The following is a 22,682-nucleotide window of genomic DNA, read 5'->3' as shown; positions in this document are numbered from 1 at the left end:
GGTCATATAGATCACGCTCCCGCGTCATCCTTGTCACGTGGCGCAAAAATATATTTAAAAAGAGGAATGCAACACGAGGACTTCCCAGGAGGTCATCCGTCCTAGTACTACTCTCGCCCAAGCACGCTTAACTTCGGAGTTCTGATGGGATCCGGTGCTTTAGTGCTGGTATGATCGCATCCGACATGCAACTATCTATTTGTTCCTTATGCTTGCCCCTACTACTACTACTACTACTACTACTACTAGTCGTTGGGTGTCAAGCGCGGTGGGAAAAGTCACACAGTAATCGTCAAAAATAAGAAAATGAGGTCATATAGATCACGCTCCCGCGTCATCCTTGTCACGTGGCGCAAAAATATATTTAAAAAGGGGAATGCAACACGAGGACTTCCCAGGAGGTCACCCATCCTAGTACTACTCTCGCCCAAGCACGCTTAACTTCGGAGTTCTGATGGGATCCGGTGCTTTAGTGCTGGTATGATCGCATCCGACATGCAACTATCTATTTGTTCCTTATGCTTGCCCCTACTACTACTACTACTAGTCGTTGGGTGTCAAGCGCGGTGGGAAAAGTCACACAGTAATCGTCAAAAATAAGAAAATGAGGTCATATAGATCACGCTCCCGCGTCATCCTTGTCACGTGGCGCAAAAATATATTTAAAAAGGGGAATGCAACACGAGGACTTCCCAGGAGGTCACCCATCCTAGTACTACTCTCGCCCAAGCACGCTTAACTTCGGAGTTCTGATGGGATCCGGTGCTTTAGTGCTGGTATGATCGCATCCGACATGCAACTATCTATTTGGTCCTTATGCTTGCCCCTACTACTACTACTACTACTAGTCGTTGGGTGTCAAGCGCGGTGGGAAAAGTCACACAGTAATCGTCAAAAATAAGAAAATGAGGTCATATAGATCACGCTGCCGCGTCATCCTTGTCACGTGGCGCAAAAATATATTTAAAAAGGGGAATGCAACACGAGGACTTCCCAGGAGGTCACCCATCCTAGTACTACTCTCGCCCAAGCACGCTTAACTTCGGAGTTCTGATGGGATCCGGTGCTTTAGTGCTGGTATGATCGCATCCGACATGCAACTATCTATTTGTTCCTTATGCTTGCCCCTACTACTACTAGTCGTTGGGTGTCAAGCGCGGTGGGAAAAGTCACACAGTAATCGTCAAAAATAAGAAAATGAGGTCATATAGATCACGGTCCCGCGTCATCCTTGTCACGTGGCGCAAAAATATATTTAAAAAGGGGAATGCAACACGAGGACTTCCCAGGAGGTCACCCATCCTAGTACTACTCTCGCCCAAGCACGCTTAACTTCGGAGTTCTGATGGGATCCGGTGCTTTAGTGCTGGTATGATCAATCCGACATGCAACTATCTATTTGTTCCTTATGATTGCCCCTACTACTACTACTACTACTACTACTACTACTACTACTAGTCGTTGGGTGTCAAGCGCGGTGGGAAAAGTCACACAGTAATCGTCAAAAATAAGAAAATGAGGTCATATAGATCACGCTCCCGCGTCATCCTTGTCACGTGGCGCAAAAATATATTTAAAAAGTGGAATGCAACACGAGGACTTCCCACGAGGTCACCCATCCTAGTACTACTCTCGCCCAAGCACGCTTAACTTCGAAGTTCTGATGGGATCCGGTGCTTTAGTGCTGGTATGATCGCATCCGACATGCAACTATCTATTTGTTCCTTATGCTTGCCCCTACTACTACTACTACTACTAGTCGTTGGGTGTCAAGCGCGGTGGGAAAAGTCACACAGTAATCGTCAAAAATAAGAAAATGAAGTCATATAGATCACGCTCCCGCGTCATCCTTGTCACGTGGCGCAAAAATATATTTAAAAAGGGGAATGCAACACGAGGACATCACAGGAGGTCACCCATCCTAGTACTACTCTCGCCCAAGCACGCTTAACTTCGGAGTTCTGATGGGATCCGGTGCTTTAGTGCTGGTATGATCGCATCCGACATGCAACTATCTATTTGTTCCTTATGCTTGCCCCTACTACTACTACTACTACTACTACTACTACTAGTCGTTGGGTGTCAAGCGCGGTGCGAAAAGTCACACAGTAATCGTCAAAAATAAGAAAATGAGGTCATATAGATCACGGTCCCGCGTCATTCTTGTCACGTGGCGCAAAAATATATTTAAAAAGGGGAATGCAACACGAGGACTTTCCAGGAGGTCACCCATCCTAGTACTACTCTCGCCCAAGCACGCTTAACTTCGGAGTTCTGATGGGATCCGGTGCTTTAGTGCTGGTATGATCGCATCCGACATGTAACTATCTATTTGTTCCTTATGCTTGCCCCTACTACTACTACTACTAGTCGTTGGGTGTCAAGCGCGGTGGGAAAAGTCACACAGTAATCGTCAAAAATAAGAAAATGAGGTCATATAGATCACGCTCCCGCGTCATCCTTGTCACGTGGCGCAAAAATATATTTAAAAAGGGGAATGCAACACGAGGACTTCCCAGGAGGTCACCCATCCTAGTACTACTCTCGCCCAAGCACGCTTAACTTCGGAGTTCTGATGGGATCCGGTGCTTTAGTGCTGGTATGATCGCATCCGACATGCAACTATCTATTTGTTCCTTATGCTTGCCCCTACTACTACTACTACTAGTCGTTGGGTGTCAAGCGCGGTGGGAAAAGTCACACAGTAATCGTCAAAAATAAGAAAATGAGGTCATATAGATCACGCTCCCGCGTCATCCTTGTCACGTGGCGCAAAAATATATTTAAAAAGGGGAATGCAACACGAGGACTTCCCAGGAGGTCACCCATCCTAGTACTACTCTCGCCCAAGCACGCTTAACTTCGAAGTTCTGATGGGATCCGGTGCTTTAGTGCTGGTATGATCGCATCCGACATGCAACTATCTATTTGTTCCTTATGCTTGCCCCTACTACTACTACTACTACTACTACTACTACTACTAGTAGTCGTTGGGTGTCAAGCGCGGTGGGAAAAGTCACACAGTAATCGTCAAAAATAAGAAAATGAGGTCATATAGATCACGCTCCCGCGTCATCCTTGTCACGTGGCGCAAAAATATATTTAAAAAGAGGAATGCAACACGAGGACTTTCCAGGAGGTCACCCATCCTAGTACTACTCTCGCCCAAGCACGCTTAACTTCGGAGTTCTGATGGGATCCGGTGCTTTAGTGCTGGTATGATCGCATCCGACATGCAACTATCTATTTGTTCCTTATGCTTGCCCCTACTACTACTACTACTACTACTACTACTACTAGTCGTTGGGTGTCAAGCGCGGTGGGAAAAGTCACACAGTAATCGTCAAAAATAAGAAAATGAGGTCATATAGATCACGGTCCCGCGTCATCCTTGTCACGTGGCGCAAAAATATATTTAAAAAGGGGAATGCAACACGAGGACTTCCCAGGAGGTCACCCATCCTAGTACTACTCTCGCCCAAGCACGCTTAACTTCGGAGTTCTGATGGGATCCGGTGCTTTAGTGCTGGTATGATCGCATCCAGCATGCAACTATCTATTTGTTCCTTATGCTTTCCCCTACTACTACTACTACTACTACTAGTCGTTGGGTGTCAAGCGCGGTGGGAAAAGTCACACAGTAATCGTCAAAAATAAGAAAATGAAGTCATATAGATCACGCTCCCGCGTCATCCTTGTCACGTGGCGCAAAAATATATTTAAAAAGGGGAATGCAACACGAGGACTTTCCAGGAGGTCACCCATCCTAGTACTACTCTCGCCCAAGCACGCTTAACTTCGAAGTTCTGATGGGATCCGGTGCTTTAGTGCTGGTATGATCGCATCCGACATGCAACTATCTATTTGTTCCTTATGCTTTGCCCTACTACTACTACTACTACTAGTCGTTGGGTGTCAAGCGCGGTGGGAAAAGTCACACAGTAATCGTCAAAAATAAGAAAATGAAGTCATATAGATCACGCTCCCGCGTCATCCTTGTCACGTGGCGCAAAAATATATTTAAAAAGGGGAATGCAACACGAGGACATCACAGGAGGTCACCCATCCTAGTACTACTCTCGCCCAAGCACGCTTAACTTCGGAGTTCTGATGGGATCCGGTGCTTTAGTGCTGGTATGATCGCATCCGACATGCAACTATCTATTTGTTCCTTATGCTTGCCCCTACTACTACTACTACTACTAGTCGCTGGGTGTCAAGCGCGGTGGGAAAAGTCACACAGTAATCGTCAAAAATAAGAAAATGAGGTCATATAGATCACGCTCCCGCGTCATTCTTGTCACGTGGCGCAAAAATATATTTAAAAAGGGGAATGCAACACGAGGACTTTCCAGGAGGTCACCCATCCTAGTACTACTCTCGCCCAAGCACGCTTAACTTCGGAGTTCTGATGGGATCCGGTGCTTTAGTGCTGGTATGATCGCATCCGACATGCAACTATCTATTTGTTCCTTATGCTTGCCCCTACTACTACTACTACTACTAGTCGTTGGGTGTCAAGCGCGGTGGGAAAAGTCACACAGTAATCGTCAAAAATAAGAAAATGAGGTCATATAGATCACGCTCCCGCGTCATCCTTGTCACGTGGCGCAAAAATATATTTAAAAAGAGGAATGCAACACGAGGACTTTCCAGGAGGTCACCCATCCTAGTACTACTCTCGCCCAAGCACGCTTAACTTCGGAGTTCTGATGGGATCCGGTGCTTTAGTGCTGGTATGATCGCATCCGACATGCAACTATCTATTTGTTCCTTATGCTTGCCCCTACTACTACTACTACTACTACTACTACTACTAGTCGTTGGGTGTCAAGCGCGGTGGGAAAAGTCACACAGTAATCGTCAAAAATAAGAAAATGAGGTCATATAGATCACGGTCCCGCGTCATCCTTGTCACGTGGCGCAAAAATATATTTAAAAAGGGGAATGCAACACGAGGACTTCCCAGGAGGTCACCCATCCTAGTACTACTCTCGCCCAAGCACGCTTAACTTCGGAGTTCTGATGGGATCCGGTGCTTTAGTGCTGGTATGATCGCATCCAGCATGCAACTATCTATTTGTTCCTTATGCTTTCCCCTACTACTACTACTACTACTACTAGTCGTTGGGTGTCAAGCGCGGTGGGAAAAGTCACACAGTAATCGTCAAAAATAAGAAAATGAAGTCATATAGATCACGCTCCCGCGTCATCCTTGTCACGTGGCGCAAAAATATATTTAAAAAGGGGAATGCAACACGAGGACTTCCCAGGAGGTCACCCATCCTAGTACTACTCTCGCCCAAGCACGCTTAACTTCGAAGTTCTGATGGGATCCGGTGCTTTAGTGCTGGTATGATCGCATCCGACATGCAACTATCTATTTGTTCCTTATGCTTTCCCCTACTACTACTACTACTACTACTAGTCGTTGGGTGTCAAGCGCGGTGGGAAAAGTCACACAGTAATCGTCAAAAATAAGAAAATGAAGTCATATAGATCACGCTCCCGCGTCATCCTTGTCACGTGGCGCAAAAATATATTTAAAAAGGGGAATGCAACACGAGGACATCACAGGAGGTCACCCATCCTAGTACTACTCTCGCCCAAGCACGCTTAACTTCGGAGTTCTGATGGGATCCGGTGCTTTAGTGCTGGTATGATCGCATCCGACATGCAACTATCTATTTGTTCCTTATGCTTGCCCCTACTACTACTACTACTACTAGTCGCTGGGTGTCAAGCGCGGTGGGAAAAGTCACACAGTAATCGTCAAAAATAAGAAAATGAGGTCATATAGATCACGGTCCCGCGTCATTCTTGTCACGTGGCGCAAAAATATATTTAAAAAGGGGAATGCAACACGAGGACTTTCCAGGAGGTCACCCATCCTAGTACTACTCTCGCCCAAGCACGCTTAACTTCGGAGTTCTGATGGGATCCGGTGCTTTAGTGCTGGTATGATCGCATCCGACATGTAACTATCTATTTGTTCCTTATGCTTGCCCCTACTACTACTACTACTACTAGTCGTTGGGTGTCAAGCGCGGTGGGAAAAGTCACACAGTAATCGTCAAAAATAAGAAAATGAGGTCATATAGATCACGCTCCCGCGTCATCCTTGTCACGTGGCGCAAAAATATATTTAAAAAGGGGAATGCAACACGAGGACTTCCCAGGAGGTCACCCATCCTAGTACTACTCTCGCCCAAGCACGCTTAACTTCGGAGTTCTGATGGGATCCGGTGCTTTAGTGCTGGTATGATCGCATCCGACATGCAACTATCTATTTGTTCCTTATGCTTGCCCCTACTACTACTACTACTAGTCGTTGGGTGTCAAGCGCGGTGGGAAAAGTCACACAGTAATCGTCAAAAATAAGAAAATGAGGTCATATAGATCACGCTCCCGCGTCATCCTTGTCACGTGGCGCAAAAATATATTTAAAAAGGGGAATGCAACACGAAGACTTCCCAGGAGGTCACCCATCCTAGTACTACTCTCGCCCAAGCACGCTTAACTTCGAAGTTCTGATGGGATCCGGTGCTTTAGTGCTGGTATGATCGCATCCGACATGCAACTATCTATTTGTTCCTTATGCTTGCCCCTACTACTACTACTACTACTACTACTACTAGTAGTAGTCGTTGGGTGTCAAGCGCGGTGGGAAAAGTCACACAGTAATCGTCAAAAATAAGAAAATGAGGTCATATAGATCACGCTCCCGCGTCATCCTTGTCACGTGGCGCAAAAATATATTTAAAAAGGGGAATGCAACACGAGGACTTCCCAGGAGGTCACCCATCCTAGTACTACTCTCGCCCAAGAACGCTTAACTTCGGAGTTCTGATGGGATCCGGTGCTTTAGTGCTGGTATGATCGCATCCGACATGCAACTATCTATTTGTTCCTTATGCTTGCCCCTACTACTACTAGTCGTTGGGTGTCAAGCGCGGTGGGAAAAGTCACACAGTAATCGTCAAAAATAAGAAAATGAGGTCATATAGATCACGGTCCCGCGTCATCCTTGTCACGTGGCGCAAAAATATATTTAAAAAGGGGAATGCAACACGAGGTCACCCATCCTAGTACTACTCTCGCCCAAGCACGCTTAACTTCGGAGTTCTGATGGGATCCGGTGCTTTAGTGCTGGTATGATCGCATCCGACATGCAACTATCTATTTGTTCCTTATGATTGCCCCTACTACTACTACTACTACTACTACTACTACTACTACTACTACTACTACTACTACTACTACTACTACTACTACTACTAGTCGTTGGGTGTCAAGCGCGGTGGGAAAAGTCACACAGTAATCGTCAAAAATAAGAAAATGAGGTCATATAGATCACGCTCCCGCGTCATCCTTGTCACGTGGCGCAAAAATATATTTAAAAAGGGGAATGCAACACGAGGACTTCCCAGGAGGTCACCCATCCTAGTACTACTCTCGCCCAAGCACGCTTAACTTCGGAGTTCTGATGGGATCCGATGCTTTAGTGCTGGTATGATCGCATCCGACATGGAACTATCTATTTGTTCCTTATGCTTGCCCCTACTACTACTACTACTACTAGTCGTTGGGTTTCAAGCGCGGTGGGAAAACTCACACAGTAATCGTCAAAAATAAGAAAATGAGGTCATATAGATCACGCTCCCGCGTCATCCTTGTCACGTGGCGCAAAAATATATTTAAAAAGAGGAATGCAACACGAGGACTTCCCAGGAGGTCACCCATCCTAGTACTACTCTCGCCCAAGCACGCTTAACTTCGGAGTTCTGATGGGATCCGGTGCTTTAGTGCTGGTATGATCGCATCCGACATGCAACTATCTATTTGTTCCTTATGATTGCCCCTACTACTACTACTACTACTACTACTAGTCGTTGGGTGTCAAGCGCGGTGGGAAAAGTCACACAGTAATCGTCAAAAATAAGAAAATGAGGTCATATAGATCACGCTCCCGCGTCATCCTTGTCACGTGGCGCAAAAATATATTTAAAAAGGGGAATGCAACACGAGGACTTCCCAGGAGGTCACCCATCCTAGTACTACTCTCGCCCAAGCATGCTTAACTTCGGAGTTCTGATGGGATCCGGTGCTTTAGTGCTGGTATGATTGCATCCGACATGCAACTATCTATTTGTTCCTTATGCTTGCCCCTACTACTACTACTACTACTAGTCGTTGGGTGTCAAGCGCGGTGGGAAAACTCACACAGTAATCGTCAAAAATAAGAAAATGAGGTCATATAGATCACGCTCCCGCGTCATCCTTGTCACGTGGCGCAAAAATATATTTAAAAAGGGGAATGCAACACGAGGACTTCCCAGGAGGTCACCCATCCTAGTACTACTCTCGCCCAAGCACGCTTAACTTCGGAGTTCTCATGGGATCGGGTGCTTTAGTGCTGGTATGATCGCATCCGACATGCAACTATCTATTTGTTTCTTATGCTTGCCCCTACTACTACTACTACTACTACTACTAGTCGTTGGGTGTCAAGCGCGGTGGGAAAAGTCACACAGTAATCGTCAAAAATAAGAAAATGAGGTCATATAGATCACGCTCCCGCGTCATCCTTGTCACGTGGCGCAAAAATATATTTAAAAAGAGGAATGCAACACGAGGACTTCCCAGGAGGTCACCCATCCTAGTACTACTCTCGCCCAAGCACGCTTAACTTCGGAGTTCTGATGGGATCCGGTGCTTTAGTGCTGGTATGATCGCATCCGACATGCAACTATCTATTTGTTCCTTATGCTTGCCCCTACTACTACTACTACTACTAGTAGTAGTCGTTGGGTGTCAAGCGCGGTGGGAAAAGTCACACAGTAATCGTCAAAAATAAGAAAATGAGGTCATATAGATCACGGTCCCGCGTCATCCTTGTCACGTGGCGCAAAAATATATTTAAAAAGGGGAATTCAACACGAGGACTTCCCAGGAGGTCACCCATCCTAGTACTACTCTCGCCCAAGCACGCTTAACTTCGAAGTTCTGATGGGATCCGGTGCTTTAGTGCTGGTATGATCGCATCCGACATGCAACTATCTATTTGTTCCTTATGCTTGCCCCTACTACTACTACTACTACTAGTCGTTGGGTGTCAAGCGCGGTGGGAAAAGTCACACAGTAATCGTCAAAAATAAGAAAATGAAGTCATATAGATCACGCTCCCGCGTCATCCTTGTCACGTGGCGCAAAAATATATTTAAAAAGGGGAATGCAACACGAGGACATCACAGGAGGTCACCCATCCTAGTACTACTCTCGCCCAAGCACGCTTAACTTCGGAGTTCTGATGGGATCCGGTGCTTTAGTGCTGGTATGATCGCATCCGACATGCAACTATCTATTTGTTCCTTATGCTTGCCCCTACTACTACTACTACTACTACTACTACTACTACTACTACTAGTCGTTGGGTGTCAAGCGCGGTGGGAAAAGTCACACAGTAATCGTCAAAAATAAGAAAATGAGGTCATATAGATCACGGTCCCGCGTCATTCTTGTCACGTGGCGCAAAAATATATTTAAAAAGGGGAATGCAACACGAGGACTTTCCAGGAGGTCACCCATCCTAGTACTACTCTCGCCCAAGCACGCTTAACTTCGGAGTTCTGATGGGATCCGGTGCTTTAGTGCTGCTATGATCGCATCCGACATGTAACTATCTATTTGTTCCTTATGCTTGCCCCTACTACTACTACTACTACTACTAGTCGTTGGGTGTCAAGCGCGGTGGGAAAAGTCACACAGTAATCGTCAAAAATAAGAAAATGAGGTCATATAGATCACGCTCCCGCGTCATCCTTGTCACGTGGCGCAAAAATATATTTAAAAAGGGGAATGCAACACGAGGACTTCCCAGGAGGTCACCCATCCTAGTACTACTCTCGCCCAAGCACGCTTAACTTCGGAGTTCTGATGGGATCCGGTGCTTTAGTGCTGGTATGATCGCATCCGACATGCAACTATCTATTTGTTCCTTATGCTTGCCCCTACTACTACTACTACTAGTCGTTGGGTGTCAAGCGCGGTGGGAAAAGTCACACAGTAATCGTCAAAAATAAGAAAATGAGGTCATATAGATCACGCTCCCGCGTCATCCTTGTCACGTGGCGCAAAAATATATTTAAAAAGGGGAATGCAACACGAGGACTTCCGAGGAGGTCACCCATCCTAGTACTACTCTCACCCAAGCACGCTTAACTTCAAAGTTCTGATGGGATCCGGTGCTTTAGTGCTGGTATGATCGCATCCGACATGCAACTATCTATTTGTTCCTTATGCTTGCCCCTACTACTACTACTACTACTACTACTAGTAGTAGTAGTCGTTGGGTGTCAAGCGCGGTGGGAAAAGTCACACAGTAATCGTCAAAAATAAGAAAATGAGGTCATATAGATCACGCTCCCGCGTCATCCTTGTCACGTGGCGCAAAAATATATTTAAAAAGGGGAATGCAACACGAGGACTTCCCAGGAGGTCACCCATCCTAGTACTACTCTCGCCCAAGAACGCTTAACTTCGGAGTTCTGATGGGATCCGGTGCTTTAGTGCTGGTATGATCGCATCCGACATGCAACTATCTATTTGTTCCTTATGCTTGCCCCTACTACTACTAGTCGTTGGGTGTCAAGCGCGGTGGGAAAAGTCACACAGTAATCGTCAAAAATAAGAAAATGAGGTCATATAGATCACGGTCCCGCGTCATCCTTGTCACGTGGCGCAAAAATATATTTAAAAAGGGGAATGCAACACGAGGTCACCCATCCTAGTACTACTCTCGCCCAAGCACGCTTAACTTCGGAGTTCTGATGGGATCCGGTGCTTTAGTGCTGGTATGATCGCATCTGACATGCAACTATCTATTTGTTCCTTATGATTGCCCCTACTACTACTACTACTACTACTACTACTACTACTACTACTACTACTACTACTACTACTAGTCGTTGGGTGTCAAGCGCGGTGGGAAAAGTCACACAGTAATCGTCAAAAATAAGAAAATGAGGTCATATAGATCACGCTCCCGCGTCATCCTTGTCACGTGGCGCAAAAATATATTTAAAAAGGGGAATGCAACACGAGGACTTCCCAGGAGGTCACCCATCCTAGTACTACTCTCGCCCAAGCACGCTTAACTTCGGAGTTCTGATGGGATCCGGTGCTTTAGTGCTGGTATGATCGCATCCGACATGGAACTATCTATTTGTTCCTTATGCTTGCCCCTACTACTACTACTACTACTAGTCGTTGGGTTTCAAGCGCGGTGGGAAAACTCACACAGTAATCGTCAAAAATAAGAAAATGAGGTCATATAGATCACGCTCCCGCGTCATCCTTGTCACGTGGCGCAAAAATATATTTAAAAAGGGGAATGCAACACGAGGACATCACAGGAGGTCACCCATCCTAGTACTACTCTCGCCCAAGCACGCTTAACTTCGGAGTTCTGATGGGATCCGGTGCTTTAGTGCTGGTATGATCGCATCCGACATGCAACTATCTATTTGTTCCTTATGCTTGCCCCTACTACTACTACTACTACTACTACTAGTCGTTGGGTGTCAAGCGCGGTGGGAAAAGTCACACAGTAATCGTCAAAAATAAGAAAATGAGGTCATATAGATCACGGTCCCGCGTCATCCTTGTCACGTGGCGCAAAAATATATTTAAAAAGGGGAATGCAACACGAGGACTTTCCAGGAGGTCACCCATCCTAGTACTACTCTCGCCCAAGCACGCTTAACTTCGGAGTTCTGATGGGATCCGGTGCTTTAGTGCTGGTATGATCGCATCCGACATGGAACTATCTATTTGTTCCTTATGCTTGCCCCTACTACTACTACTACTACTAGTCGTTGGGTGTCAAGCGCGGTGGGAAAAGTCACACAGTAATCGTCAAAAATAAGAAAATGAGGTCATATAGATCACGGTCCCGCGTCATCCTTGTCACGTGGCGCAAAAATATATTTAAAAAGGGGAATGCAACACGAGGACTTCCCAGGAGGTCACCCATCCTAGTACTACTCTCGCCCAAGCACGCTTAACTTCGGAGTTCTGATGGGATCCGGTGCTTTAGTGCTGGTATGATCGCATCCGACATGCAACTATCTATTTGTTCCTTATGCTTGCCCCTACTACTACTACTACTAGTCGTTGGGTGTCAAGCGCGGTGGGAAAAGTCACACAGTAATCGTCAAAAATAAGAAAATGAGGTCATATAGATCACGCTCCCGCGTCATCCTTGTCACGTGGCGCAAAAATATATTTAAAAAGGGGAATGCAACACGAGGACTTCCCAGGAGGTCACCCATCCTATTACTACTATCGCCCAAGCACGCTTAACTTCGGAGTTCTGATGGGATCCGGTGCTTTAGTGCTGGTATGATCGCATCCGATATGCAACTATCTATTTGTTCCTTATGCTTGCCCCTACTACTACTACTACTACTACTACTACTACTAGTCGTTGGGTGTCAAGCGCGGTGGGAAAAGTCACACAGTAATCGTCAAAAATAAGAAAATGAGGTCATATAGATCACGCTCCCGCGTCATCCTTGTCACGTGGCGCAAAAATATATTTAAAAAGGGGAATGCAACACGAGGACTTCCCAGGAGGTCACCCATCCTAGTACTACTCTCGCCCAAGCACGCTTAACTTCGGAGTTCTGATGGGATCCGGTGCTTTAGTGCTGGTATGATCGCATCCGACATGCAACTATCTATTTGTTCCTTATGCTTGCCCCTACTACTACTAGTCGTTGGGTGTCAAGCGCGGTGGGAAAAGTCACACAGTAATCGTCAAAAATAAGAAAATCAGGTCATATAGATCACGGTCCCGCGTCATCCTTGTCACGTGGCGCAAAAATATATTTAAAAAGGGGAATGCAACACGAGGTCACCCATCCTAGTACTACTCTCGCCCAAGCACGCTTAACTTCGGAGTTCTGATGGGATCCGGTGCTTTAGTGCTGGTATGATCGCATCCGACATGCAACTATCTATTTGTTCCTTATGATTGCCCCTACTACTACTACTACTACTACTACTACTACTACTACTAGTCGTTGGGTGTCAAGCGCGGTGGGAAAAGTCACACAGTAATCGTCAAAAATAAGAAAATGAGGTCATATAGATCACGCTCCCGCGTCATCCTTGTCACGTGGCGCAAAAATATATTTAAAAAGGGGAATGCAACACGAGGACTTCCCAGGAGGTCAGCCATCCTAGTACTACTCTCGCCCAAGCACGCTTAACTTCGGAGTTCTGATGGGATCCGGTGCTTTAGTGCTGGTATGATCGCATCCGACATGGAACTATCTATTTGTTCCTTATGCTTGCCCCTACTACTACTACTACTACTAGTCGTTGGGTTTCAAGCGCGGTGGGAAAACTCACACAGTAATCGTCAAAAATAAGAAAATGAGGTCATATAGATCACGCTCCCGCGTCATCCTTGTCACGTGGCGCAAAAATATATTTAAAAAGGGGAATGCAACACGAGGACTTCCCAAGAGGTCACCCATCCTAGTACTACTCTCGCCCAAGCACGCTTAACTTCGGAGTTCTGATGGGATCCGGTGCTTTAGTGCTGGTATGATCGCATCCGACATGCAACTATCTATTTGTTCCTTATGCTTGCCCCTACTACTACTACTACTACTACTACTACTACTACTACTACTAGTCGTTGGGTGTCAAGCGCGGTGGGAAAAGTCACACAGTAATCGTCAAAAATAAAAAAATGAGGTCATATAGATCACGCTCCCGCGTCATCCTTGTCACGTGGCGCAAAAATATATTTAAAAAGAGGAATGCAACACGAGGACTTCCCAGGAGGTCACCCATCCTAGTACTACTCTCGCCCAAGCACGCTTAACTTCGGAGTTCTGATGGGATCCGGTGCTTTAGTGCTGGTATGATCGCATCCGACATGCAACTATCTATTTGTTCCTTATGCTTGCCCCTACTACTACTACTACTACTACTAGTCGTTGGGTGTCAAGCGCGGTGGGAAAAGTCACACAGTAATCGTCAAAAATAAGAAAATGAGGTCATATAGATCACGCTCCCGCGTCATCCTTGTCACGTGGCGCAAAAATATATTTAAAAAGGGGAATGCAACACGAGGACTTCCCAGGAGGTCACCCATCCTAGTACTACTCTCGCCCAAGCACGCTTAACTTCGGAGTTCTGATGGGATCCGGTGCTTTAGTGCTGGTATGATCGCATCCGACATGCAACTATCTATTTGTTCCTTATGCTTGCCCCTACTACTACTACTACTAGTCGTTGGATGTCAAGCGCGGTGGGAAAAGTCACACAGTAATCGTCAAAAATAAGAAAATGAGGTCATATAGATCACGCTCCCGCGTCATCCTTGTCACGTGGCGCAAAAATATATTTAAAAAGGGGAATGCAACACGAGGACTTCCCAGGAGGTCACCCATCCTAGGACTACTCTCGCCCAAGCACGCTTAACTTCGGAGTTCTGATGGGATCCGGTGCTTTAGTGCTGGTATGATCGCATCCGACATGCAACTATCTATTTGTTCCTTATGCTTGCCCCTACTACTACTACTACTACTAGTCGTTGGGTGTCAAGCGCGGTGGGAAAAGTCACACAGTAATCGTCAAAAAAAAGAAAATGAGGTCATATAGATCACGCTCCCGCGTCATCCTTGTCACGTGGCGCAAAAATATATTTAAAAAGGGGAATGCAACACGAGGACTTCCCAGGAGGTCACCCATCCTAGTACTACTCTCGCCCAAGCACGCTTAACTTCGGAGTTCTGATGGGATCCGGTGCTTTAGTGCTGGTATGATCGCATCCGACATGCAACTATCTATTTGTTCCTTATGCTTGCCCCTACTACTACTACTACTACTAGTCGTTGGGTGTCAAGCGCGGTGGGAAAAGTCACACAGTAATCGTCAAAAATAAGAAAATGAGGTCATATAGATCACGGTCCCGCGTCATCCTTGTCACGTGGCGCAAAAATATATTTAAAAAGGGGAATGCAACACGAGGACTTCCCAGGAGGTCACCCATCCTAGTATTACTCTCGCCCAAGCACGCTTAACTTCGGAGTTCTGATGGGATCCGGTGCTTTAGTGCTGGTATGATCGCATCCAACATTCAACTATCTATTTGTTCCTTATGATTGCCCCTACTACTACTACTACTACTACTACTACTACTACTAGTCGTTGGGTGTCAAGCGCGGTGGGAAAAGTCACACAGTAATCGTCAAAAATAAGAAAATGAGGTCATATAGATCACGCTCCCGCGTCATCCTTGTCACGTGGCGCAAAAATATATTTAAAAAGGGGAATGCAACACGAGGACTTCCCAGGAGGTCACCCATCCTAGTACTACTCTCGCCCAAGCACGCTTAACTTCGGAGTTTTGATGGGATCCGGTGCTTTAGTGCTGGTATGATCGCATCCGACATGCAACTATCTATTTGTTCCTTATGCTTGCCCCTACTACTACTACTACTACTAGTCGTAGGGTGTCAAGCGCGGTGGGAAAAGTCACACAGTAATCGTCAAAAATAAGAAAATGAGGTCATATAGATCACGCTCCCGCGTCATCCTTGTCACGTGGCGCAAAAATATATTTAAAAAGGGGAATGCAACACGAGGACTTCCCAGGAGGTCAGCCATCCTAGTACTACTCTCGCCCAAGCACGCTTAACTTCGGAGTTCTGATGGGATCCGGTGCTTTAGTGCTGGTATGATCGCATCCGACATGCAACTATCTATTTGTTCCTTATGCTTGCCCCTACTACTACTAGTCGTTGGGTGTCAAGCGCGGTGGGAAAAGTCACACAGTAATCGTCAAAAATAAGAAAATGAGGTCATATAGATCACGGTCCCGCGTCATCCTTGTCACGTGGCGCAAAAATATATTTAGAAAGGGGAATGCAACACGAGGACTTCCCAGGAGGTCACCCATCCTAGTACTACTCTCGCCCAAGCACGCTTAACTTCGGAGTTCTGATGGGATCCGGTGCTTTAGTGCTGGTATGATCGCATCCAACATTCAACTATCTATTTGTTCCTTATGATTGCCCCTACTACTACTACTACTACTACTACTACTACTACTAGTCGTTGGGTGTCAAGCGCGGTGGGAAAAGTCACACAGTAATCGTCAAAAAAAAGAAAATGAGGTCATATAGATCACGCTCCCGCGTCATCCTTGTCACGTGGCGCAAAAATATATTTAAAAAGGGGAATGCAACACGAGGACTTCCCAGGAGGTCACCCATCCTAGTACTACTCTCGCCCAAGCACGCTTAACTTCGGAGTTCTGATGGGATCCGGTGCTTTAGTGCTGGTATGATCGCATCCGACATGCAACTATCTATTTGTTCCTTATGCTTGCCCCTACTACTACTACTACTACTAGTCGTTGGGTGTCAAGCGCGGTGGGAAAAGTCACACAGTAATCGTCAAAAATAAGAAAATGAGGTCATATAGATCACGGTCCCGCGTCATCCTTGTCACGTGGCGCAAAAATATATTTAAAAAGGGGAATGCAACACGAGGACTTCCCAGGAGGTCACCCATCCTAGTACTACTCTCGCCCAAGCACGCTTAACTTCGGAGTTCTGATGGGATCCGGTGCTTTAGTGCTGGTATGATCGCATCCAACATTCAACTATCTATTTGTTCCTTATGATTGCCCCTACTACTACTACTACTACTACTACTACTACTACTACTAGTCGTTGGGTGTCAAGCGCGGTGGGAAAAGTCACACAGTAATCGTCAAAAATAAGAAAATGAGGTCATATAGATCACGCTCCCGCGTCATCCTTGTCACGTGGCGCAAAAATATATTTAAAAAGGGGAATGCAACACGAGGACTTCCCAGGAGGTCACCCATCCTAGTACTACTCTCGCCCAAGCACGCTTAACTTCGGAGTTCTGATGGGATCCGGTGCTTTAGTGCTGGTATGATCGCATCCGACATGCAACTATCTATTTGTTCCTTATGCTTGCCCCTACTACTACTACTACTACTAGTCGTTGGGTGTCAAGCGCGGTGGGAAAACTCACACAGTAATCGTCAAAAATAAGAAAATGAGGTCATATAGATCACGCTCCCGCGTCATCCTTGTCACGTGGCGCAAAAATATATTTAAAAAGGGGAATGCAACACGAGGACTTCCCAGGAGGTCACCCATCCTAGTACTACTCTCGCCCAAGCACGCTTAACTTCGGAGTTCTCATGGGATCGGGTGCTTTAGTGCTGGTATGATCGCATCCGACATGCAACTATCTATTTGTTCCTTATGCTTGCCCCTACTACTACTACTACTACTACTACTACTACTACTACTAGTCGTTGGGTGTCAAGCGCGGTGGGAAAAGTCACACAGTAATCGTCAAAAATAAGAAAATGAGGTCATATAGATCACGCTCCCGCGTCATCCTTGTCACGTGGCGCAAAAATATATTTAAAAAGAGGAATGCAACACGAGGACTTCCCAGAAGGTCACCCATCCTAGTACTACTCTCGCCCAAGCACGCTTAACTTCGGAGTTCTGATGGGATCCGGTGCTTTAGTGCTGGTATGATCGCATCCGACATGCAACTATCTATTTGTTCCTTATGCTTGCCCCTACTACTACTACTACTACTACTACTAGTCGTTGGGTGTCAAGCGCGGTGGGAAAAGTCACACAGTAATCGTCAAAAATAAGAAAATGAGGTCATATAGATCACGCTCCCGCGTCATCCTTGTCACGTGGCGCAAAAATATATTTAAAAAGGGGAATGCAACACGAGGACTTCCCAGGAGGTCACCCATCCTAGTACTACTCTCGCCCAAGCACGCTTAACTTCGGAGTTCTGATGGGATCCGGTGCTTTAGTGCTGGTATGATCGCATCCGACATGCAACTATCTATTTGTTCCTTATGCTTGCCCCTACTACTACTACTACTACTAGTCGTTGGGTGTCAAGCGCGGTGGGAAAAGTCACACAGTAATCGTCAAAAATAAGAAAATGAGGTCATATAGATCACGCTCCCGCGTCATCCTTGTCACGTGGCGCAAAAATATATTTAAAAAGGGGAATGCAACACGAGGACTTCCCAGGAGGTCACCCATCGTAGTACTACTATCGCCCAAGCACGCTTAATTTCGGAGTTCTGATGGGATCCGGTGCTTTAGTGCTTGTATGATCGCATCCGACATGCAACTATCTATTTGTTCCTTATGCTTGCCCCTACTACTACTACTACTACTACTAGTCGTTGGGTGTCAAGCGCGGTGGGAAAAGTCACACAGTAATCGTCAAAAATAAGAAAATGAGGTCATATAGATCACGGTCCCGCGTCATCCTTGTCACGTGGCGCAAAAATATATTTAAAAAGGGGAATGCAACACGAGGACTTCCCAGGAGGTCACCCATCCTAGTACTACTCTCGCCCAAGCACGCTTAACTTCGGAGTTCTGATGGGATCCGGTGCTTTAGTGCTGGTATGATCGCATCCGACGTGCAACTATCTATTTGTTCCTTATGATTGCCCCTACTACTACTACTACTACTAGTCGTTGGGTGTCAAGCGCGGTGGGAAAAGTCACACAGTAATCGTCAAAAATAAGAAAATGAGGTCATATAGATCACGCTCCCGCGTCATCCTTGTCACGTGGCGCAAAAATATATTTAAAAAGGGGAATGCAACACGAGGATAGATCACGCTCCCGCGTCATCCTTGTCACGTGGCGCAAAAATATATTTAAAAAGGGGAATGCAACACGAGGACTTCCCAGGAGGTCACCCATCCTAGTACTACTCTCGCCCAAGCACGCTTAACTTCGGAATTCTGATGGGATCCGGTGCTTTAGTGCTGGTATGATCGCATCCGACATGCAACTATCTATTTGTTCCTTATGCTTGCCCCTACTACTACTACTACTACTACTACTACTACTACTACTAGTCGTTGGGTGTCAAGCGCGGTGGGAAAAGTCACACAGTAATCGTCAAAAATAAGAAAATGAGGTCATATAGATCACGGTCCCGCGTCATCCTTGTCACGTGGCGCAAAAATATATTTAAAAAGGGGAATGCAACACGAGGACTTCCCAGGAGGTCACCCATCCTAGTACTACTCTCGCCCAAGCACGCTTAACTTCGGAGTTCTGATGGGATCCGGTGCTTTAGTGCTGGTATGATCGCATCCGACATGCAACTATCTATTTGTTCCTTATGCTTGCCCCTACTACTACTACTACTACTAGTCGTTGGGTGTCAAGCGCGGTGGGAAAAGTCACACAGTAATCGTCAAAAATAAAAAAATGAGGTCATATAGATCACGCTCCCGCGTCATCCTTGTCACGTGGCGCAAAAATATATTTAAAAAGGGGAATGCAACACGAGGACTTCCCAGAAGGTCACCCATCCTAGTACTACTCTCGCCCAAGCACGCTTAACTTCGGAGTTCTGATGGGATCCGGTGCTTTAGTGCTGGTATGATCGCATCCGACATGCAACTATCTATTTGTTCCTTATGCTTGCCCTACTACTACTACTACTACTAGTCGTTGGGTGTCAAGCGCGGTGGGAAAAGTCACACAGTAATCGTCAAAAATATGAAAATGAGGTCATATAGATCACGGTCCCGCGTCATCCTTGTCACGTGGTGCAAAAATATATTTAAAAAGGGGAATGCAACACGAGGACTTCCCAGGAGGTCACCCATCCTAGTACTACCCTCGCCAAAGCACGCTTAACTTCGGAGTTCTGATGGGATCCGGTGCTTTAGTGCTAGTATGATCGCATCCGACATGCAACTATCTATTTGTTCCTTATGCTTGCCCCTACTACTACTACTACTAGTCGTTGGGTGTCAAGCGCGGTGGGAAAAGTCACACAGTAATCGTCAAAAATAAGAAAATGAGGTCATATAGATCACGCTCCCGCGTCATCCTTGTCACGTGGCGCAAAAATATATTTAAAAAGGGGAATGCAACACGAGGACTTCCCAGAAGGTCACCCATCCTAGTACTACTCTCGCCCAAGCACGCTTAACTTCGGAGTTCTGATGGGATCCGGTGCTTTAGTGCTGGTATGATCGCATCCGACATGCAACTATCTATGTGTTCCTTATGCTTGCCCCTACTACTACTACTACTACTAGTCGTTGGGTGTCAAGCGCGGTGGGAAAAGTCACACAGTAATCGTCAAAAATAAGAAAATGAGGTCATATAGATCACGCTCCCGCGTCATCCTTGTCACGTGGCGCAAAAATATATTTAAAAAGGGGAATGCAACACGAGGACTTCCCAGGAGGTCACCCATCCTAGTACTACTCTCGCCCAAGCACGCTTAACTTCGGAGTTCTGATGGGATCCGGTGCTTTAGTGCTGGTATGATCGCATCCGACATGCAACTATCTATTTGTTCCTTATGCTTGCCCCTACTACTACTACTACTACTAGTCGTTGGGTGTCAAGCGCGGTGGGAAAAGTCACACAGTAATCGTCAAAAATAAGAAAATGAGGTCATATAGATCACGCTCCCGCGTCATCCTTGTCACGTGGCGCAAAAATATATTTAAAAAGAGGAATGCAACACGAGGACTTCCCAGAAGGTCACCCATCCTAGTACTACTCTCGCCCAAGCACGCTTAACTTCGGAGTTCTGATGGGATCCGGTGCTTTAGTGCTGGTATGATCGCATCCGACATGCAACTATCTATTTGTTCCTTATGCTTGCCCCTACTACTACTACTACTACTACTACTAGTCGTTGGGTGTCAAGCGCGGTGGGAAAAGTCACACAGTAATCGTCAAAAATAAGAAAATGAGGTCATATAGATCACGCTCCCGCGTCATCCTTGTCACGTGGCGCAAAAATATATTTAAAAAGGGGAATGCAACACGAGGACTTCCCAGGAGGTCACCCATCCTAGTACTACTCTCGCCCAAGCACGCTTAACTTCGGAGTTCTGATGGGATCCGGTGCTTTAGTGCTGGTATGATCGCATCCGACATGCAACTATCTATTTGTTCCTTATGCTTGCCCCTACTACTACTACTACTACTAGTCGTTGGGTGTCAAGCGCGGTGGGAAAAGTCACACAGTAATCGTCAAAAATAAGAAAATGAGGTCATATAGATCACGCTCCCGCGTCATCCTTGTCACGTGGCGCAAAAATATATTTAAAAAGGGGAATGCAACACGAGGACTTCCCAGGAGGTCACCCACCGTAGTACTACTATCGCCCAAGCACGCTTAATTTCGGAGTTCTGATGGGATCCGGTGCTTTAGTGCTTGTATGATCGCATCCGACATGCAACTATCTATTTGTTCCTTATGCTTGCCCCTACTACTACTACTACTACTACTAGTCGTTGGGTGTCAAGCGCGGTGGGAAAAGTCACACAGTAATCGTCAAAAATAAGAAAATGAGGTCATATAGATCACGGTCCCGCGTCATCCTTGTCACGTGGCGCAAAAATATATTTAAAAAGGGGAATGCAACACGAGGACTTCCCAGGAGGTCACCCATCCTAGTACTACTCTCGCCCAAGCACGCTTAACTTCGGAGTTCTGATGGGATCCGGTGCTTTAGTGCTGGTATGATCGCATCCGACGTGCAACTATCTATTTGTTCCTTATGATTGCCCCTACTACTACTACTACTACTAGTCGTTGGGTGTCAAGCGCGGTGGGAAAAGTCACACAGTAATCGTCAAAAATAAGAAAATGAGGTCATATAGATCACGCTCCCGCGTCATCCTTGTCACGTGGCGCAAAAATATATTTAAAAAGGGGAATGCAACACGAGGATAGATCACGCTCCCGCGTCATCCTTGTCACGTGGCGCAAAAATATATTTAAAAAGGGGAATGCAACACGAGGACTTCCCAGGAGGTCACCCATCCTAGTACTACTCTCGCCCAAGCACGCTTAACTTCGGAATTCTGATGGGATCCGGTGCTTTAGTGCTGGTATGATCGCATCCGACATGCAACTATCTATTTGTTCCTTATGCTTGCCCCTACTACTACTACTACTACTACTACTACTACTACTACTAGTCGTTGGGTGTCAAGCGCGGTGGGAAAAGTCACACAGTAATCGTCAAAAATAAGAAAATGAGGTCATATAGATCACGGTCCCGCGTCATCCTTGTCACGTGGCGCAAAAATATATTTAAAAAGGGGAATGCAACACGAGGACTTCCCAGGAGGTCACCCATCCTAGTACTACTCTCGCCCAAGCACGCTTAACTTCGGAGTTCTGATGGGATCCGGTGCTTTAGTGCTGGTATGATCGCATCCGACATGCAACTATCTATTTGTTCCTTATGCTTGCCCCTACTACTACTACTACTACTAGTCGTTGGGTGTCAAGCGCGGTGGGAAAAGTCACACAGTAATCGTCAAAAATAAAAAAATGAGGTCATATAGATCACGCTCCCGCGTCATCCTTGTCACGTGGCGCAAAAATATATTTAAAAAGGGGAATGCAACACGAGGACTTCCCAGAAGGTCACCCATCCTAGTACTACTCTCGCCCAAGCACGCTTAACTTCGGAGTTCTGATGGGATCCGGTGCTTTAGTGCTGGTATGATCGCATCCGACATGCAACTATCTATTTGTTCCTTATGCTTGCCCCTACTACTACTACTACT

General features: G+C 46.2%; 71 non-coding genes and 3 pseudogenes across 71 annotated transcripts; all 74 read right to left on the bottom strand.

Annotated features, from left to right (window-relative positions):
• Window positions 1-63: 63 nt before the first annotated feature.
• On the bottom strand, window positions 64-182 carry LOC123438139. The gene has a single exon (XR_006629298.1). It is a non-coding gene; the product is annotated as a 5S ribosomal RNA (ribosomal RNA).
• Window positions 183-373: 191 nt separating this feature from the next.
• LOC123434137 lies at window positions 374-492 on the bottom strand. The gene has a single exon (XR_006625427.1). It is a non-coding gene; the product is annotated as a 5S ribosomal RNA (ribosomal RNA).
• A 179-nt stretch (window positions 493-671) lies between these two features.
• On the bottom strand, window positions 672-790 carry LOC123434134. The gene has a single exon (XR_006625426.1). It is a non-coding gene; the product is annotated as a 5S ribosomal RNA (ribosomal RNA).
• Window positions 791-972: 182 nt separating this feature from the next.
• LOC123434133 lies at window positions 973-1,091 on the bottom strand. Its single transcript, XR_006625425.1, has one exon. It is a non-coding gene; the product is annotated as a 5S ribosomal RNA (ribosomal RNA).
• Window positions 1,092-1,264: 173 nt separating this feature from the next.
• On the bottom strand, window positions 1,265-1,382 carry LOC123432956. The gene has a single exon (XR_006624520.1). It is a non-coding gene; the product is annotated as a 5S ribosomal RNA (ribosomal RNA).
• Window positions 1,383-1,582: 200 nt separating this feature from the next.
• LOC123437131 lies at window positions 1,583-1,701 on the bottom strand. Its single transcript, XR_006628328.1, has one exon. It is a non-coding gene; the product is annotated as a 5S ribosomal RNA (ribosomal RNA).
• A 182-nt stretch (window positions 1,702-1,883) lies between these two features.
• On the bottom strand, window positions 1,884-2,002 carry LOC123431522. The gene has a single exon (XR_006623115.1). It is a non-coding gene; the product is annotated as a 5S ribosomal RNA (ribosomal RNA).
• A 194-nt stretch (window positions 2,003-2,196) lies between these two features.
• On the bottom strand, window positions 2,197-2,315 carry LOC123436972. Its single transcript, XR_006628177.1, has one exon. It is a non-coding gene; the product is annotated as a 5S ribosomal RNA (ribosomal RNA).
• Window positions 2,316-2,494: 179 nt separating this feature from the next.
• LOC123434131 lies at window positions 2,495-2,613 on the bottom strand. The gene has a single exon (XR_006625423.1). It is a non-coding gene; the product is annotated as a 5S ribosomal RNA (ribosomal RNA).
• Window positions 2,614-2,792: 179 nt separating this feature from the next.
• On the bottom strand, window positions 2,793-2,911 carry LOC123436548. The gene has a single exon (XR_006627767.1). It is a non-coding gene; the product is annotated as a 5S ribosomal RNA (ribosomal RNA).
• Window positions 2,912-3,111: 200 nt separating this feature from the next.
• Window positions 3,112-3,230, bottom strand: LOC123436970. The gene has a single exon (XR_006628176.1). It is a non-coding gene; the product is annotated as a 5S ribosomal RNA (ribosomal RNA).
• A 194-nt stretch (window positions 3,231-3,424) lies between these two features.
• On the bottom strand, window positions 3,425-3,543 carry LOC123434130. The gene has a single exon (XR_006625422.1). It is a non-coding gene; the product is annotated as a 5S ribosomal RNA (ribosomal RNA).
• A 185-nt stretch (window positions 3,544-3,728) lies between these two features.
• On the bottom strand, window positions 3,729-3,847 carry LOC123438779. Its single transcript, XR_006629902.1, has one exon. It is a non-coding gene; the product is annotated as a 5S ribosomal RNA (ribosomal RNA).
• Window positions 3,848-4,029: 182 nt separating this feature from the next.
• Window positions 4,030-4,148, bottom strand: LOC123431521. The gene has a single exon (XR_006623114.1). It is a non-coding gene; the product is annotated as a 5S ribosomal RNA (ribosomal RNA).
• Window positions 4,149-4,330: 182 nt separating this feature from the next.
• On the bottom strand, window positions 4,331-4,449 carry LOC123436969. The gene has a single exon (XR_006628175.1). It is a non-coding gene; the product is annotated as a 5S ribosomal RNA (ribosomal RNA).
• Window positions 4,450-4,631: 182 nt separating this feature from the next.
• On the bottom strand, window positions 4,632-4,750 carry LOC123436968. Its single transcript, XR_006628174.1, has one exon. It is a non-coding gene; the product is annotated as a 5S ribosomal RNA (ribosomal RNA).
• A 194-nt stretch (window positions 4,751-4,944) lies between these two features.
• Window positions 4,945-5,063, bottom strand: LOC123434129. Its single transcript, XR_006625421.1, has one exon. It is a non-coding gene; the product is annotated as a 5S ribosomal RNA (ribosomal RNA).
• A 185-nt stretch (window positions 5,064-5,248) lies between these two features.
• On the bottom strand, window positions 5,249-5,367 carry LOC123436547. Its single transcript, XR_006627766.1, has one exon. It is a non-coding gene; the product is annotated as a 5S ribosomal RNA (ribosomal RNA).
• A 185-nt stretch (window positions 5,368-5,552) lies between these two features.
• Window positions 5,553-5,671, bottom strand: LOC123438910. The gene has a single exon (XR_006630025.1). It is a non-coding gene; the product is annotated as a 5S ribosomal RNA (ribosomal RNA).
• A 182-nt stretch (window positions 5,672-5,853) lies between these two features.
• On the bottom strand, window positions 5,854-5,972 carry LOC123436967. The gene has a single exon (XR_006628173.1). It is a non-coding gene; the product is annotated as a 5S ribosomal RNA (ribosomal RNA).
• A 182-nt stretch (window positions 5,973-6,154) lies between these two features.
• On the bottom strand, window positions 6,155-6,273 carry LOC123434128. Its single transcript, XR_006625420.1, has one exon. It is a non-coding gene; the product is annotated as a 5S ribosomal RNA (ribosomal RNA).
• Window positions 6,274-6,452: 179 nt separating this feature from the next.
• LOC123438260 lies at window positions 6,453-6,571 on the bottom strand. The gene has a single exon (XR_006629413.1). It is a non-coding gene; the product is annotated as a 5S ribosomal RNA (ribosomal RNA).
• A 197-nt stretch (window positions 6,572-6,768) lies between these two features.
• LOC123437183 lies at window positions 6,769-6,887 on the bottom strand. Its single transcript, XR_006628377.1, has one exon. It is a non-coding gene; the product is annotated as a 5S ribosomal RNA (ribosomal RNA).
• Window positions 6,888-7,060: 173 nt separating this feature from the next.
• LOC123433427 lies at window positions 7,061-7,166 on the bottom strand (annotated as a pseudogene).
• A 239-nt stretch (window positions 7,167-7,405) lies between these two features.
• LOC123436426 lies at window positions 7,406-7,524 on the bottom strand. The gene has a single exon (XR_006627652.1). It is a non-coding gene; the product is annotated as a 5S ribosomal RNA (ribosomal RNA).
• A 182-nt stretch (window positions 7,525-7,706) lies between these two features.
• LOC123434127 lies at window positions 7,707-7,825 on the bottom strand. Its single transcript, XR_006625419.1, has one exon. It is a non-coding gene; the product is annotated as a 5S ribosomal RNA (ribosomal RNA).
• Window positions 7,826-8,013: 188 nt separating this feature from the next.
• LOC123437111 lies at window positions 8,014-8,132 on the bottom strand. The gene has a single exon (XR_006628310.1). It is a non-coding gene; the product is annotated as a 5S ribosomal RNA (ribosomal RNA).
• A 182-nt stretch (window positions 8,133-8,314) lies between these two features.
• Window positions 8,315-8,433, bottom strand: LOC123431753. The gene has a single exon (XR_006623341.1). It is a non-coding gene; the product is annotated as a 5S ribosomal RNA (ribosomal RNA).
• Window positions 8,434-8,621: 188 nt separating this feature from the next.
• On the bottom strand, window positions 8,622-8,740 carry LOC123434126. The gene has a single exon (XR_006625418.1). It is a non-coding gene; the product is annotated as a 5S ribosomal RNA (ribosomal RNA).
• Window positions 8,741-8,928: 188 nt separating this feature from the next.
• LOC123432187 lies at window positions 8,929-9,047 on the bottom strand. The gene has a single exon (XR_006623783.1). It is a non-coding gene; the product is annotated as a 5S ribosomal RNA (ribosomal RNA).
• Window positions 9,048-9,229: 182 nt separating this feature from the next.
• Window positions 9,230-9,348, bottom strand: LOC123438909. The gene has a single exon (XR_006630024.1). It is a non-coding gene; the product is annotated as a 5S ribosomal RNA (ribosomal RNA).
• A 203-nt stretch (window positions 9,349-9,551) lies between these two features.
• LOC123432037 lies at window positions 9,552-9,670 on the bottom strand. Its single transcript, XR_006623639.1, has one exon. It is a non-coding gene; the product is annotated as a 5S ribosomal RNA (ribosomal RNA).
• Window positions 9,671-9,855: 185 nt separating this feature from the next.
• Window positions 9,856-9,974, bottom strand: LOC123434125. Its single transcript, XR_006625417.1, has one exon. It is a non-coding gene; the product is annotated as a 5S ribosomal RNA (ribosomal RNA).
• Window positions 9,975-10,153: 179 nt separating this feature from the next.
• LOC123432808 lies at window positions 10,154-10,272 on the bottom strand. Its single transcript, XR_006624378.1, has one exon. It is a non-coding gene; the product is annotated as a 5S ribosomal RNA (ribosomal RNA).
• A 197-nt stretch (window positions 10,273-10,469) lies between these two features.
• On the bottom strand, window positions 10,470-10,588 carry LOC123437182. The gene has a single exon (XR_006628376.1). It is a non-coding gene; the product is annotated as a 5S ribosomal RNA (ribosomal RNA).
• A 173-nt stretch (window positions 10,589-10,761) lies between these two features.
• On the bottom strand, window positions 10,762-10,867 carry LOC123433446 (annotated as a pseudogene).
• Window positions 10,868-11,088: 221 nt separating this feature from the next.
• LOC123434124 lies at window positions 11,089-11,207 on the bottom strand. Its single transcript, XR_006625416.1, has one exon. It is a non-coding gene; the product is annotated as a 5S ribosomal RNA (ribosomal RNA).
• A 182-nt stretch (window positions 11,208-11,389) lies between these two features.
• LOC123438908 lies at window positions 11,390-11,508 on the bottom strand. The gene has a single exon (XR_006630023.1). It is a non-coding gene; the product is annotated as a 5S ribosomal RNA (ribosomal RNA).
• Window positions 11,509-11,696: 188 nt separating this feature from the next.
• On the bottom strand, window positions 11,697-11,815 carry LOC123436965. The gene has a single exon (XR_006628171.1). It is a non-coding gene; the product is annotated as a 5S ribosomal RNA (ribosomal RNA).
• Window positions 11,816-11,997: 182 nt separating this feature from the next.
• LOC123434123 lies at window positions 11,998-12,116 on the bottom strand. The gene has a single exon (XR_006625415.1). It is a non-coding gene; the product is annotated as a 5S ribosomal RNA (ribosomal RNA).
• Window positions 12,117-12,295: 179 nt separating this feature from the next.
• On the bottom strand, window positions 12,296-12,414 carry LOC123432353. The gene has a single exon (XR_006623940.1). It is a non-coding gene; the product is annotated as a 5S ribosomal RNA (ribosomal RNA).
• A 194-nt stretch (window positions 12,415-12,608) lies between these two features.
• Window positions 12,609-12,727, bottom strand: LOC123434122. The gene has a single exon (XR_006625414.1). It is a non-coding gene; the product is annotated as a 5S ribosomal RNA (ribosomal RNA).
• A 173-nt stretch (window positions 12,728-12,900) lies between these two features.
• On the bottom strand, window positions 12,901-13,006 carry LOC123433426 (annotated as a pseudogene).
• Window positions 13,007-13,206: 200 nt separating this feature from the next.
• LOC123436904 lies at window positions 13,207-13,325 on the bottom strand. Its single transcript, XR_006628111.1, has one exon. It is a non-coding gene; the product is annotated as a 5S ribosomal RNA (ribosomal RNA).
• A 182-nt stretch (window positions 13,326-13,507) lies between these two features.
• On the bottom strand, window positions 13,508-13,626 carry LOC123434990. The gene has a single exon (XR_006626253.1). It is a non-coding gene; the product is annotated as a 5S ribosomal RNA (ribosomal RNA).
• A 203-nt stretch (window positions 13,627-13,829) lies between these two features.
• Window positions 13,830-13,948, bottom strand: LOC123434120. Its single transcript, XR_006625412.1, has one exon. It is a non-coding gene; the product is annotated as a 5S ribosomal RNA (ribosomal RNA).
• A 185-nt stretch (window positions 13,949-14,133) lies between these two features.
• On the bottom strand, window positions 14,134-14,252 carry LOC123434118. Its single transcript, XR_006625411.1, has one exon. It is a non-coding gene; the product is annotated as a 5S ribosomal RNA (ribosomal RNA).
• Window positions 14,253-14,431: 179 nt separating this feature from the next.
• LOC123437275 lies at window positions 14,432-14,550 on the bottom strand. Its single transcript, XR_006628465.1, has one exon. It is a non-coding gene; the product is annotated as a 5S ribosomal RNA (ribosomal RNA).
• Window positions 14,551-14,732: 182 nt separating this feature from the next.
• LOC123434117 lies at window positions 14,733-14,851 on the bottom strand. Its single transcript, XR_006625410.1, has one exon. It is a non-coding gene; the product is annotated as a 5S ribosomal RNA (ribosomal RNA).
• A 182-nt stretch (window positions 14,852-15,033) lies between these two features.
• Window positions 15,034-15,152, bottom strand: LOC123437013. The gene has a single exon (XR_006628217.1). It is a non-coding gene; the product is annotated as a 5S ribosomal RNA (ribosomal RNA).
• Window positions 15,153-15,349: 197 nt separating this feature from the next.
• On the bottom strand, window positions 15,350-15,468 carry LOC123437632. Its single transcript, XR_006628808.1, has one exon. It is a non-coding gene; the product is annotated as a 5S ribosomal RNA (ribosomal RNA).
• A 182-nt stretch (window positions 15,469-15,650) lies between these two features.
• LOC123436902 lies at window positions 15,651-15,769 on the bottom strand. Its single transcript, XR_006628109.1, has one exon. It is a non-coding gene; the product is annotated as a 5S ribosomal RNA (ribosomal RNA).
• Window positions 15,770-15,942: 173 nt separating this feature from the next.
• On the bottom strand, window positions 15,943-16,061 carry LOC123434116. Its single transcript, XR_006625409.1, has one exon. It is a non-coding gene; the product is annotated as a 5S ribosomal RNA (ribosomal RNA).
• A 197-nt stretch (window positions 16,062-16,258) lies between these two features.
• Window positions 16,259-16,377, bottom strand: LOC123434115. The gene has a single exon (XR_006625408.1). It is a non-coding gene; the product is annotated as a 5S ribosomal RNA (ribosomal RNA).
• Window positions 16,378-16,559: 182 nt separating this feature from the next.
• On the bottom strand, window positions 16,560-16,678 carry LOC123434114. Its single transcript, XR_006625407.1, has one exon. It is a non-coding gene; the product is annotated as a 5S ribosomal RNA (ribosomal RNA).
• Window positions 16,679-16,878: 200 nt separating this feature from the next.
• On the bottom strand, window positions 16,879-16,997 carry LOC123434113. Its single transcript, XR_006625406.1, has one exon. It is a non-coding gene; the product is annotated as a 5S ribosomal RNA (ribosomal RNA).
• A 182-nt stretch (window positions 16,998-17,179) lies between these two features.
• On the bottom strand, window positions 17,180-17,298 carry LOC123431752. Its single transcript, XR_006623340.1, has one exon. It is a non-coding gene; the product is annotated as a 5S ribosomal RNA (ribosomal RNA).
• Window positions 17,299-17,498: 200 nt separating this feature from the next.
• On the bottom strand, window positions 17,499-17,617 carry LOC123435096. The gene has a single exon (XR_006626358.1). It is a non-coding gene; the product is annotated as a 5S ribosomal RNA (ribosomal RNA).
• Window positions 17,618-17,805: 188 nt separating this feature from the next.
• On the bottom strand, window positions 17,806-17,924 carry LOC123434112. The gene has a single exon (XR_006625405.1). It is a non-coding gene; the product is annotated as a 5S ribosomal RNA (ribosomal RNA).
• A 182-nt stretch (window positions 17,925-18,106) lies between these two features.
• Window positions 18,107-18,225, bottom strand: LOC123433183. Its single transcript, XR_006624727.1, has one exon. It is a non-coding gene; the product is annotated as a 5S ribosomal RNA (ribosomal RNA).
• A 185-nt stretch (window positions 18,226-18,410) lies between these two features.
• Window positions 18,411-18,529, bottom strand: LOC123434111. The gene has a single exon (XR_006625404.1). It is a non-coding gene; the product is annotated as a 5S ribosomal RNA (ribosomal RNA).
• Window positions 18,530-18,784: 255 nt separating this feature from the next.
• On the bottom strand, window positions 18,785-18,903 carry LOC123436655. Its single transcript, XR_006627868.1, has one exon. It is a non-coding gene; the product is annotated as a 5S ribosomal RNA (ribosomal RNA).
• A 200-nt stretch (window positions 18,904-19,103) lies between these two features.
• LOC123434110 lies at window positions 19,104-19,222 on the bottom strand. The gene has a single exon (XR_006625403.1). It is a non-coding gene; the product is annotated as a 5S ribosomal RNA (ribosomal RNA).
• Window positions 19,223-19,404: 182 nt separating this feature from the next.
• On the bottom strand, window positions 19,405-19,523 carry LOC123435095. The gene has a single exon (XR_006626357.1). It is a non-coding gene; the product is annotated as a 5S ribosomal RNA (ribosomal RNA).
• A 181-nt stretch (window positions 19,524-19,704) lies between these two features.
• On the bottom strand, window positions 19,705-19,823 carry LOC123436993. The gene has a single exon (XR_006628198.1). It is a non-coding gene; the product is annotated as a 5S ribosomal RNA (ribosomal RNA).
• A 179-nt stretch (window positions 19,824-20,002) lies between these two features.
• Window positions 20,003-20,121, bottom strand: LOC123435093. The gene has a single exon (XR_006626356.1). It is a non-coding gene; the product is annotated as a 5S ribosomal RNA (ribosomal RNA).
• A 182-nt stretch (window positions 20,122-20,303) lies between these two features.
• LOC123434108 lies at window positions 20,304-20,422 on the bottom strand. The gene has a single exon (XR_006625401.1). It is a non-coding gene; the product is annotated as a 5S ribosomal RNA (ribosomal RNA).
• Window positions 20,423-20,604: 182 nt separating this feature from the next.
• LOC123435091 lies at window positions 20,605-20,723 on the bottom strand. Its single transcript, XR_006626354.1, has one exon. It is a non-coding gene; the product is annotated as a 5S ribosomal RNA (ribosomal RNA).
• A 188-nt stretch (window positions 20,724-20,911) lies between these two features.
• Window positions 20,912-21,030, bottom strand: LOC123434107. The gene has a single exon (XR_006625400.1). It is a non-coding gene; the product is annotated as a 5S ribosomal RNA (ribosomal RNA).
• A 182-nt stretch (window positions 21,031-21,212) lies between these two features.
• LOC123433200 lies at window positions 21,213-21,331 on the bottom strand. Its single transcript, XR_006624742.1, has one exon. It is a non-coding gene; the product is annotated as a 5S ribosomal RNA (ribosomal RNA).
• A 185-nt stretch (window positions 21,332-21,516) lies between these two features.
• LOC123434106 lies at window positions 21,517-21,635 on the bottom strand. The gene has a single exon (XR_006625399.1). It is a non-coding gene; the product is annotated as a 5S ribosomal RNA (ribosomal RNA).
• Window positions 21,636-21,890: 255 nt separating this feature from the next.
• On the bottom strand, window positions 21,891-22,009 carry LOC123436654. Its single transcript, XR_006627867.1, has one exon. It is a non-coding gene; the product is annotated as a 5S ribosomal RNA (ribosomal RNA).
• Window positions 22,010-22,209: 200 nt separating this feature from the next.
• On the bottom strand, window positions 22,210-22,328 carry LOC123434105. Its single transcript, XR_006625398.1, has one exon. It is a non-coding gene; the product is annotated as a 5S ribosomal RNA (ribosomal RNA).
• A 182-nt stretch (window positions 22,329-22,510) lies between these two features.
• On the bottom strand, window positions 22,511-22,629 carry LOC123435090. Its single transcript, XR_006626353.1, has one exon. It is a non-coding gene; the product is annotated as a 5S ribosomal RNA (ribosomal RNA).
• Window positions 22,630-22,682: the final 53 nt, after the last annotated feature.

Source organism: Hordeum vulgare, chromosome 2H (assembly GCF_904849725.1).
Source record: "Hordeum vulgare subsp. vulgare chromosome 2H, MorexV3_pseudomolecules_assembly, whole genome shotgun sequence".
NCBI classification, from domain to species: domain Eukaryota; kingdom Viridiplantae; phylum Streptophyta; class Magnoliopsida; order Poales; family Poaceae; genus Hordeum; species Hordeum vulgare.
Note: the sequence above shows the minus strand (reverse complement) of the source record. Positions and strands in the feature narration are given on the sequence as shown.